General features: G+C 40.3%; 1 protein-coding gene across 3 annotated transcripts in view; it reads right to left on the bottom strand.

The window, feature by feature from the left end:
- Positions 1-13022, bottom strand: part of SIPA1L1 (signal induced proliferation associated 1 like 1) — a 220098-nt gene that overhangs the window by 150390 nt on the left and 56686 nt on the right. Inside the window, exons 1-2 of one of the 3 annotated variants that reach the window (XM_020788486.3) lie at positions 10386-10733; positions 7558-7614 (exon numbers count right to left, since the gene is read on the bottom strand). The exons of 1 other annotated variant lie outside the window; for it this stretch is intronic. The gene's annotated coding sequence lies outside the window, so the exon portion shown is untranslated. Of the gene's footprint in view, positions 1-7557; positions 7615-10385; positions 10734-13022 lie in introns of those variants that run through there. One more of the 3 variants, XM_020788485.3, reaches the window with a different exon arrangement.

Below are 13022 nucleotides of genomic sequence, written 5' to 3'. Positions count from 1 at the left end.
AATCTATAAAAGCTGCAAAAATCCATTTATATGGACCTTTATTATGTCTGGGAATGATTTAAAACCCAAGTTTGTTCAACTGTAATCTTTTCCAAAGCCAATCTGCTCTTTGTGTATTATAGCATTTTCATCTTCCCAACTTGTCAATTTGCACAATAAAAATAGAGGATGCATCTTAAAGGCCACATCAGGCAAGTTGCCTGTAATTCTTAGGGTCCATGGAATATTCTTTTTAAAATCTGGAGACCACAATATTTCTGGGAAGGAAAGAAGCCCTATGAATTTGGAGAGATTAACAACCCTGTTAAGATTTAAATCCACAAACCAGGATCTAAAGCAAAGACCACTGGTGGGGTGATATTACCTCTCCTAGAGTGTTGCCCTCTGGACAAGAAATATCAACTCTGTAATTTCTAACATAGTTACAGGTGTCCATTTAGATAAGTAAGTTCAAAGGCTTAACTGGATCCTGCCAAAATATTTATTTATTTATTTATTTATTTATTTATTTATTTATTTATTTATTTATTTATTTATTTACTTACTTACTTACTTACTTACTTACTTACTTACTTACTTACTTATTTATTATCCCACCCATCTAGTCGTTCGACTACTCTGGGCGGCGTACAGCATACAAAATAAACAATTAAAATAGCATCATTATCAAGATTAAGAAGTAATTCAAGATGGAAAAAATAAATTTCTCTATAATTCAAAAAAAAAGAAAAGAAAAAGAAAAAACAAATTCTAGAGGTAACTAGATCTGGAGAAGAGACATTCCTACTGAAGTCCCCTTCACTTAAAAAAAAGCCCAGAATAAACATTCATTTCCATCAAGGAGGGCTTGCCCCAAGGACTTACAAATCTCATTACAAAAGACTTCTGTCTTCTCCCTAAAAATATCTGGATTCCCACCAAAATGTAACTACTGTAGAATTAAAGCTGTTTCATAAATTCATTTTTCCTGGTGTGTGTGTGTGTGTGTGTGTGTGTGTGTGTGTGTGTGTGTGTGTGTGTGTGTGTGTGTGTGTGTGTGTGTGTGTGTGTGTGTGTGTGTGTGTGTGTGTGTGTGTGTGTGTGAGAGAGAGAGAGAGAGAGAGAGAGAGAGAGAGAGAGAGAGAGAAAGAGAGAGAGAGAGAGACCATCAAACGTTACCATCTTCTGATAATCTCTTGCTTACAGTACTATTCAAACCAGGAAAGTGCAGCCACACATGGGTTTGCAATATAAAATTATAATCAGATTGGTCCCAAGGTATCTAACATACCTTGGCAAAGGTTCAAAAGTCACTGTTCACTCGCTTGAGACCTAATATTTTTGAGCCTGTCAGTAAAATTTTAATACAGGAATGAAATTTGAAGTGACAACTTACAGAGTCTAATGCTTAGCAACTGACCCTCTGCGTTGGTCCCTAAGGCCGTTCCAAATTGTGTGCTTGAGGGCTTCAAAATCAAGGTAAAAAGGTAAAGGTAAAGGTAAAGGTTCCCCTTGACAATTTGTCCAGTCGTGTCCGACTCTAGGCGGCGGTGCTTATCTCCATTTCCAACCCAATTTTGTCCGCAGACAATCTTCCATGGTCACGTGGCCAGTGCGGCTATACACGGAACGCTGTTTATCTTCCCACCGAGGTGGTACCTATTTATCTACTTGCATTTACATGCTTTCGAACTGCTAGGTTGGCGGGAGCTGGGACAAGCGACGGGCGCTCACTCCTTCGCATGGATTCGATCTTACGACTGCAGGTCTTCTGACCCTGCAGCACAGAGGCTTCAGAGGTTTAACCTGCAGAGCCACCACGTCCCATGTTAAAATCAAACAGAGATATAAATGGTCAGTTTCTTCCTTCTTAGTACAGTACAAGAATGGGGAGCTGAAAAATATACTAAAAGATACTTGTTCCACTCCCTGTTAAATAACAAAATTTCACTGGGCTCCATTTAAATCACAGAAGCCCATATAAGAGAATATAGTATTTCCCTACATTTGATCACAATCTGATCACAAAGAGTCTCTCTATTTATATCCTTCTCCAGATCAAGACTCACATATATCTGCCTTTTTGCTAATTTTGCATTAAAGTCCCCACAAACTACTGACTGATAGTCTGGGTATGTCAGGGAGAAAGTTGTATTTACATCACCCAAATTACTCCAGAGTCTCATATTTTCTATATGAGACCAGGAGTAAATAAGTGTTAGCACATACTAAGGAATGTCAAATAACTTGGGAGTTTTTCCAGCGTCACGATTCTGACCATTTACACGATCCTAGCCCTCTCAGACTGGTGGTGACTAAATAAATGATACATGATGCCAAGGCTGAAACATAGTAGTAGAATAGTCATGCAAAATTAATCTGCATAATGTGCTTGATCTGCATAATATGAAAAACATTAATTATAATACATAATACTTTATACCCCAAATAAGACTGCCTAACATGCAAATTGTGTGTGTTTTGTGCCATCAAGCTGCACCCGACTTATATCGACCATAATAGGGTTTCAAGGTAGGTGAGATATTTGAGTGGTTTTACCAGTTCCATTCCGGCAGTCAGTTTCCATGGCTGACTGGGGATTCAAACCCTGTTTTACAGAGTCCTAGTCTGTTACTCTATCCACTACACCACAATGGGAATCTACAAATAGGCACATTAGCATGCCCTTATTTGGAGAATGGGATACAGTAACCCTACAAATCTTACACCAGTTAGCACTAACACCTCTGCAGTGTGTGCCATCAAATGCAACCAAGGATACTCATGGTTTAAAAAAGGCATCAGTTTCTGCAACTGATAGGCACCCGGCAGCTTGGCAAGATCAAGATTCAGTAAGAAGCAAGATAGGAAACAAATGAAATCTTAGTAATCTTCAATGTGCTAGTAACTCTCCACAGAGATAAAGCTACAGGGAAAAAAAATCGGTCTATATAGAACAGTGGGTATAGGATAGTGGTGATGAACCTTTTTGGGCTCGCGTGCCCAAACTGGGGAGCGGGGAACAGGGGGCGGTGTGCCACGGTGGCAGTGATGGAACCAGAAATGGTGGCGGAAAGGGAGATCCCGGGCATGGAGGTGCATCGAGACCCCACCAGCTACTCCAGATCCTGACCTGCCACATATCCAGGCACCAGCAGCACGGTTGCAGCCACCTGCAGGGGGTGGGGGAGTAGTGATCCGGCAATTTATAGCTCGCATGCCAGCAGAAAGGGTTTTGCATGCCAGCTGTGGCATGCGTCCCATAGGTTCGCCATCGCTGGTATAGGAGATCAGCTACAAAGGAAAATGATGATACAAAGTAAGGGACTGTTGGTCCTGTCTGGTCCCTGGCAGCTAAAGATGTAAGGCATTCCTGAGCAGATTCACAGCTCTGATTGCTGACGAAAAAGCTAGATCTTTCTGCATATTGTTACTGATCAGGGAACATCTGAGCATCACTACATCATTTGCAAAACTAATTACACTTCTAATATCAATCTCCCCACTTCCCTCTCTCTCACATACACTACATGCACCAGACTGCTTTCTAAAGAAGAGGCATACTACCAATATTTTTACCCAGCTTTGTAGAATGCTTAAGATATGATCACATTCTTCAAAAGCATCCCTCTCCTGCAATGAGATTTTACACTGATAATGGAAAAACTCTGACTGAGAGCACAACAAAAGGAAACAAAACACAAGAGTGTAAAATTAAACACTGGTTTGCAAAACAAGTTTGTCTGCTATTCTTTGCCCAGGATTCTTACACCCTTTTATAGAACAAACTTCAACAGAATAGAGGCAAATATCAAAAAGAGGCTATCACCCCACTGGTAAAACCACATTGACTCAAACATTTTGTAAGTGTCTAACCAACCAACCATAGTCTCTCTATTTTGATGCCATGTATACATGTTTAAAAATCTGCCATGCTATCTCTCTCTCTGAGGAAGTGGATTTTATCCATGAAAGCTCACACTAAAATATAACTGTCTTTAAGGTGCTACAAAGTTTTAAAAAGCGTGCCTGCTTATATACCATCCCATAGTGCTTCAAGCACTCTCTGGGCGGTTCACAAGTTAATTATGCAGGCTACACATTGCCCCACCCCAGTGAGCTGGGTACTCATTTTACTGACCTCAGAAGGATAGGCTGAGTCAACCTTGAGCCGGCTACCTGGGATTGAACCCCAGGTCGTGAGCACAGGTTTGGCTGCAGTACAGCAGTTTAACCACTGCGCCACAAGGCTCTAGTCGAGTTTTAGTCCTTTTTATTTGTTCTTTTACATTTTATTTTTTTACTTTTGTCTTTAAAAAGAGAACACCACTGTGGATATTCCACTGCCATTATGAATGCCATCTACTAACCCCCCCCCCTTATGTCCTGTGTATAGTCATGTGAAAAAGAAAGTACACCCTCCTTGAATTCTATAATTTTACATAACAGCTCATAATAAAAATCATCTGATCCTTAGTAAGGCTGAAAATTAGGTAAATACAATCTCAGATGAACAATACATGGCATACTACACTATGTCATGATTTAATTAATAAAAATAAGGTCAAGATGGAGTAGCCATGTGTGAAAAACTAAGTAGACTCTTACTGCTTCCATATGAATTAAGAGGCTAAGTAGAAATCAGATGTTGCTAACCAAATGCCCTTGAGTAGCTGATCATCAGCAAATGTGACCAACTCTATAAAAGTTGAAGTTTTAGCAGTTTCCTGGTCTGGAGCATTCAAGTGTGTGTTAACACAATACCAAGGAGGAAACACATCCGTAATGATCATAGAGAAGCAACTGTTGCTGCCTATCAATCTGGGAAGTGTTAGAAGTCTATTTCCAAAAAATTTTAAGTCCATTATTCTATAATGAGGAAGCTAATGCACTGGTGGAAAACATTCAAGATAGTTGCCAGTCTTCCCAGGAGTGGACATACAAACAAATTCACCAAAAGGTCAAACTGTGCAATGCTCAGAGAAATTGCCAAAAAAAAACCACAAAAAAAAAACCACACACACACAAACCAAGTTACATCTTAGACTCTACAGGCCTCAGTTAGCATGTTAAATGTCAAATTCATGACAATACCATTAGAAAAAGACTGAACAAGCATGGTTTGTTTGGAAGGGTTGCCAAGAGAAAGCCTCTTCTCTTTAAAAACAACATGGCAGCATGGCTTCAGTTTGCAAAGATGCATCAGGACAAACCACAAGATTTCTGGATCAATGTCCTTTGGACAAATGAGACGAAAAGGGGTTATGTTTGGATATAATGCACATCACCATATTTGGCACAAAACCAAACACAGCGTATCAGCACAAATACCTCATACCAACTCCCAAGCATAGTGGTGGAGGGGTGATGATTTGGGCTTCGTTTGCAGCCACAGGACCTGGGCACCTTGAAGTCACTGAGTCAACCATGAACTTCTCTGTATACCAAAGAATACTAGAATCAAATGGGAGGCCATCTGTCCACCAGTTAAAACTTGGCTGAAATTGGGTCATGAAACAGGACAAAGATCCCAAGTACACCAGCAAATCTAACACAGAATAGCTGAAAAAGAAAAGAATCAAAGTGTTGCAGTGGCCCAGTCAAAGTCCAGATTTCAACCTGATTGAAATGCCGTGCCAGGACCTTATGAGAGCAGTGCATAAACAAATGCCCACAAACCTCATTGAACTAAAGCAACGTTATAAAGAAGAGTGGGTCTAAATTCTTCCACAACAATGTGGTGCTGTGCATTATATCAACAATGTGGGAGACTGATAAAAGTCATACAGAAAACGACTATATATTATTCATAATTACATTTGTGGATGCCCTCTATTTTATCTGTTAGCCTTCTCCCACGCTAAAACAAGGAAAGTCTTACAAGTTAGATTCCTGTCTTTAAATACAAAGAACAGCAGAACTAAAAAGAACCCTAAGAGTAATCAAGTCCAATCTCTTGCCAAAGAAGGACATCCGTAGCTAAAGCATCGTTGACAAGTGGATATCTAATTGTTCAACAAACTCCTATGAAAGAAAGTCCATGAGCCTCTGGGGTCCCTTCTAAATAAAAATGTTTAGGACGAAGAGGTTACTGTACATTTTCTTCACCTCTGGAAATTGCTCTTTTAGGTTCCTTGTATTATTAATTTAGAGGCCATCTTCAGCATGTCTTCTGATGGTAACATTTAAAACCACAAAATGTTCAAACTGACACTATCGTAGTGGCATTTTGGTTGAACTAACAAATACTCAAATGGTATGAAGCTCAACATCAAAAAAACTAAGATCATGGCCACTGGTCCCATCACCTCCTGGCAAATAGAAGGGGAAGATATGGAGGCAGTAACAGGTTTTACTTTTTTGGGCTCCATGATCACTGCAGATGGTGAAATTAAAAGACACTTGCTTCTTGGGAGGAAAGTGATGACAAACCTAGACAGCATCTTAAAAAGCAGACACATCACCTTGCCAGCAAAAGTACGCATAGTCAAAGCTATGGTTTTTCCTGTAGTGATGTATGGAAGTGAAAGCTGGACCATAAAGAAAGCTGAAGAAATTATGCTTTTGAATTGTGGTGCTGGAGGAGGCTCTTGAGAGTCCCCTGGACTGCAAGGAGAACAAACCTATCCATTCTAAAGGAAATGAACCCTGAGTGCTCGCTGGAAGGACAGATCCTGAAGCTGAGCCTCCAATACTTTGGCCATCTCATGAGAAGAGAAGACTCCCTGGAAAAGACCCTGATGTGAAGGCAAGAAGAGAAGGGGACGACAGAGGATGAGATTATTGGACAGTGTCATCGAAGCTACCAACATGAATTTGACCCAACTCCGGGAGGCAGTGGAAGACAGGAGGGCCTGGCGTGCTGTGGTCCATGGGGTCACAAAGAGTCGGGCACAACTAAACAATAACAAAACAAATACCAAGCAATAACAAAACAAATACTCAAGATTCTAGAATGTTTAATAGAGTAATCCACATTCTAGTATTAAGGCAACAGAAATACAAGCTATAAAACACACTTGTCAAAACGGCTGCGCTACTGAAATCCATCAGTCTGAAATACAAGTATTCAACTCGTGTACTCATGTTTCTTTACATATAACAGTCTCACATGATGCTGTCAGCTGACCTAGCTGAATAACTGATCATCAGCTATTTGTGATCATCAATTGCATGTGAATGGGTGGGATAAAGAACACAAAAGCAAGGGAATTCCTTTGTACAAACTGTCTCAGCCCAGGAGACTGAACCATGGCAGCTGGGCTTAAGCATTTAGTGAAGCCAGTTGAGAGAGAGAGGCTAGTGCAGATTAGCACAAATCTACTCAGGAGAAATGTGAGGCTTGCAAGTGTCTATCCTTGGCCAAATATGACCACTGTGATAAGTAGTAGCCTTGGATTCTAAATTCTACCATTTCCATCAATGTATTAAAAAACACATTAGGAAGCCTAGATCTACAAGTGATGATAAGAAGCGAGACAATTCAGCAAATATCTATTTTATCTGAAAGAGAGACATTTCAGTTTTTTTTCCATACCTATATACTCATATGTAGAAAGAGGTCAGTTATGTACTTACACATTTTTGTTCCATAAAAACTGAGGTCTGTATTATCTTGCATATTCAAAACATAGCCTGGAAAAGAGAGAAACAAGACTGTTCATAATTTTAGAACAGGTCAGATTTCATCTAAAAGACTGAGAATTATTTCATTTGGCACAGACAGTGACAGTCCAACTATAAGAAAAAATTGGACTCAAAGGCTTCAGAGGAAAGGCTCTTCTGTCACCACATGGTCACTTTCAATTTCCATTCTCCCTTCTTCGATGCAGCTCATGGCAACACACATCATGTTGTTCCAAAGGTGCACTAATCCCCTAAGAGAGGCCCAGGAGAAAGCAAAGAAGCCCCTTACACAATCTGTAAAAGGTAAAGGTAAAGGTTCCCCTTGACAATTTTTGTCCAGTCGTGTTCGACTCTAGGGGGCGGTGCTCATCCCCGTTTCCAAGCCGTAGAGCCAGCGTTTGTCCGAAGACAATCTTCCGTGGTCACATGACCAGTGTGACTTAGATACGGAACGCTGTTACCTTCCCACCAAAGTGTTCCCTATTTATCTACTTGCATTTGCATGCTTTCAAACCGCTAGGTTGGCGGGAGCTGGGACAAGCGCTGGGACAAGCGACGGGAGCTCACTCCGTCGCGTGGATTCGATCTTACGACTGCTGGTCTTCTGACCCTGCAGCACAGGCTTCTGCGGTTTAGCCCGCAGTGCCACCATGTCCCTTTCTACACAATCTGAGTTCTACTAAAATCTGCTCATAGCTGTTCTGGACTCATCAATATGGTTGCACGGAAAAGGCTAATCTCTCTCCCCACTGCTTTGCACATCTGAAGGATCCTGCTCACTCACAGGCTCTATGAATGAGCAATAACCTAAAAAAAATTGGAGTTTTCCCTCACATGTAGAGTCTACACATGAGCAGATCATTTCTCCTCTTCACACATTACTTACTCCTATGAGCAAAGCAACAAGGGAGTGGGGTGGGGCTGAACTTGTTTTCATAACCTGTACTGCAGTTAAGACTCCACTCACAATCTGAGTTCAATCCCAACAGGCTCAGATAGCTGGCTTGAGGTGAACTCAGCCTTCCATTTTTTTCAAGGTCGATGAATTGTGTACCCGGCTCACTTGGTGGAGGCAAGCGTAACCTGCATAATTGAATTGTAAACTGCCCAAAGAGTGCTTTACATGCTCTGTGGTGCTATACAAACAGCATTTTGATTATTCTGGATCACAGTACAACTGAATATGCTTTAAGAGCCTAAATAATTAGATTAATTATTAGTAACACTGGAGATATTAAATGGTTTGGCATTTCATCAATAAAGTGAACTGATGACAAGAATTAAAGAGACGAGAGATCCACATAGTGCTGTATTTCAATCTAAGAAGAAAGAACAGCTAGCTCAGTGAAGAGGTGGTATATCAAAAGAGAAGCTAGAGTTTGAGTGTGTTGCTATGTCAACAAGGAAAATTGTTCAGAAACTTCAGGTGGTCCAAAACAGTGCAGCCAGGTTGTTTTCTGGGGCCAGTTATAAGGAACATTCAAACTACTGCTAGGTTCGGGGTTTTGTTTTTGATATTATTATTTTTTGCCAATTTTGTCAATATTCAACAGTAAATTCACTGGCCACTGGCAAGTACCATATAAACAGGAATGGCATGCAGTTATTCACCCCTTTTCTATATATGCCTCAATTATCAATACTGGATAGCAAAGGATAATAAAGTCCAGCATTTGAAGCCATTATTTTGAGGCCAGAAAAAATTAAGTAATGAAGAAAAGTGTTCTCTATACAATCATGACCGTTTGATATTTGAATGTGTAAAAGGAACTGTTGGATTTCAGAGCCAGAAATGGGGAGTTCAATTCCCACAGTGCTTCCCTGACAACGGCTGGACCCAGTGATCCATAGGGGCCCTTCCTACTCTGCAGTTCTAAAATTATTTAGATGATTATTATTTCTAAAGCTGACCAAAGGATCATTTAAACCCAGAACACTGGGAAAAGGATTTAACGTTATTTTTAAAACTGAACATAGCCGTTTGATAACATAGATCATCAACACCATACAAAGGCAGGGGACTTGGAAAAACAAAACGGAGCAGGGCAAAGATGCATAGTATCATGTAATGCAGGCTAGGCGCTGGAATAAATATGAGCACTTACATGCAGATAGCATGACAAGAGGCAGACAACACTACCTGTTTGGTAGGAAATGCTTGTTCAGGAGAAAAGGGTGCTAACAGCTTACTCATACAACTAATTGACTTTGTTGCCACCCTGAAATGGACAAGTCAGAACATGAAGGTGGCCAAACCTGAGCCATCTTGCACCGTAAAAGCTGGTTCATCATAAATTCTAGTATGAGGATCCTGACCTCCTTAAACACTGTTCGAAACACTCACTACAAGCCTAGTGAGAAACTGGGATGACACAGGCCATTTATAAACAAGAAAAGCCATGCCAAGTTATGTGTTTCTATAATGAAAGAAAGAGATAAGAAAAACAAATCCAGATGGCTCATGCAGTTTATATAATTGATTGTAATAAAAATGATCATGTAATGACCATCATATAAGATGTTCAAATTAACTGAAAACTCAGAAATGTTGATAACATTTTGGATTTAGCAAACTGATTGTAGCTTTAAATGACAAGGTTTCAGCTGTTACACAGGAGCTTACTAAGCTCAAATCATAGTCCCTGAAAACACTAACTCCCATTTTTAAATATCTTGTCCTCCTTATGTTTCAGAAGCTATTTTAAATGGAAAAAATGGATGACTGTTTTATATAATGTGAACCCAATGATAGAAGCGAAGAGATCTCAGACAATATATACCTGAATAAGAATGTTAAGATTCTCTGCCTTTTGTTTCCATTTCTTTATGTCAGAGCTGCAATTTATAACCTTTTTGGCTAGTAGTGAAACGCATCACAATTCTGAACACAGATCCTCCATTTTCTTTTTCTTCAATCTTAAATTATAGATCTGCTGTACAAAAAGGCTTTAAATTCCTCACAGAGTTCAAGCATGACATGGAAGGCCTCCTACACAGAAAAAGCAAAAGTTATTCAGAAAACCACTTGCAGAATTGCGGGGGGGGGGGGGGGCAGAATAGTGTAGGCATTTATGGAAGCAAAAATGAAGAAAACCTAACTCTTATTGTGGTCCCCACCCAGAAAAAAACACCGAATTTGGCAAATAAGCAGTTGATCACCTGGAAACAAAAAGAACAATATTTCTTTCCAAATAACCAGAATATGTTACAAACAATATTTGATAATGCCAAGAAAAACACATATTCATAACAAACATATGAAAGAACTAGAAATCAAAGAAGTGGCTGTTCACAAACACTGATCAGACCAACTCCATAGACTCACTGTACTGGTGAGTCAGTCCTATGTACTTCCAAGCAGCAAAATTAAGAAGAAAACAACTGCAGTACAAACTATAGAGTGCACATCAACTCTGACAGTCACTCCTCCAGCATCCATGGCAACACTACTGACACTCACCAACTGCAAAGTGGCAAGGCAATATCTCCCCCAAGTCAATCCTGGACTAAGCCAATCTACACCCATAGACATAGACGTACTTCTGTGACATTACACCACACACACTCCTAGTCATAGATATATGATACCTCATTGCTCTCCCCTACATGGGCCAATGCGATGCAATCTGCAACTTAAGCACTCCAGGAATCCCTCCACACAGATACTTCATTCCTTTTATTACACTCTTAAATAAAGAATACTGCAGAGTATGACAGAGAGAAAGAGTAGGCAATATAGCACAATATCCACATATCTCTGTTAGGAGGTTATTAAGAAACACACAGGGCTCCCTGGGATATGGTTTCCAGACCTACGAGGGAAGCAAATCCCTCCTGAGGGACTAAAAAAGCCTATTCAAGCAGAGGAAAGGAGAGACTAGGACCAAAAGATACAAAAGATACAACCACATTATTACAGAAGCTACTCTTGTTAGAGCACTGGATAGAAAAGGCAGGGAATAAGAAAAGGCAGGGCAAACTCATCTTTTGCATAAGGAGGGGCAAAAACATTTATTTTAAAAAAAGTAAATATCAGAGACAAAACAAAGGAAGCAATTAATACAATCCACATTTCCAGGGCTTGAAAAATTTTAGAATGTCTCACCAGTCAGTCAAAAATTTCACCAGTCAGCATGACCAGAAAATAGCTTTCCAATTTATGTTAACAAATTCAAACTAGGCACTTGTTCACTTTTATTTCTACATAACAATGCGTACAAACTCAAAATAAATATACCCTAAGACTTGAGTTGTCTTATTACCTGCCTGCCTGCGGGGTCATGAAGCTTGTGTTTTGAATGCCTTTCTTTTGAATGTCTCCAGCAAAAATAAAACTGAAAGCAAAAGCGCTTGGCCACTTAAGGAGCCACGGTTCCCTCCCACCCCAGGATTTTTCCTAGTTGGGTTGAAATTGGGAGCAGGGAATATCCATATTCTCCAGCATGGGACTACTCTACATTCTCCTGCATATGTGCCGCTTGAACTCTCTTCTTACGAGAAGAGGGCTGTTTTGCAATCGGAGGGGTGAGGGGAGGACTAAAAAATCATTGAGAGAGAGGGACGGGCAGAGGGGAAGGAGGCAGACAGGGAGGGAGGGAGGGAGGGAGCTGTGGCTCATCAAGCAGCGTTTTTTCACTCGTCACAGACAAGTGCCTAATGCATTTTTCAAGCCCTGCACATTTCAGATTCACACTTCTGAATCCACAATCCACATTGGATTCACATAGGTGAAAAGCGGCACATAAATATTTTAAATAAATAAAAAATATAAAACAGCTTTTAGACGACCTAGCAAAAGCAGTAGGCAGGACAATAATCCCAGATGGCACTCTCATTAGAAGTGCACAGGAGTGCACTTCTGATACTGTGTGACCCGTCAAAATAGCATTCTGTAAGCTGCTACAGACAGCAGGCAGCGGTCCAAACAAAAAATGTTTTCAAACCAGAAGGTTTGGCAAAAAGTATGTACCATATGTTCCTGTGTATAAAATGATACTTTTGTCTAAAATCTTTATATTAAAATTTGAGGGTCATCTTATACACGGAAGTAAGGGGGAAGGAATCAAAGCGCTTTGATCCCTGCTTTCCCCTTCCACTTTCTTCGCAAGAAAGTGGAGGAGAAAGGCAGGGATCAAAGTGCTTTGATCCCTGCTTTTGCCCTCCACTTGCTAAGCGGGCTTAGCAAGAACAGGATCAAAACAATCCTGCAGCGCTTTGATCCTTGCTTTAGCCCTCCACTTGCTAAGCCCCGCTTAGATTTCTTAATTTTGGGTTAGAAAAGTGAGGGGGTGTTATACATGGGGTATCTTATACATGGAAAAATATGGAATGTCCCTCTTTTAATCTTCTAAATCTAGATGTGTTGTGTTGCTGTACCCCAATTGCTATATCAAAAAGAACATTTGACCTAAATGCTA

The sequence above is a fragment of the Pogona vitticeps genome, chromosome 1 (assembly GCF_051106095.1).
Source record: "Pogona vitticeps strain Pit_001003342236 chromosome 1, PviZW2.1, whole genome shotgun sequence".
Taxonomy (NCBI): domain Eukaryota; kingdom Metazoa; phylum Chordata; class Lepidosauria; order Squamata; family Agamidae; genus Pogona; species Pogona vitticeps.
Note: the sequence above shows the minus strand (reverse complement) of the source record. Positions and strands in the feature narration are given on the sequence as shown.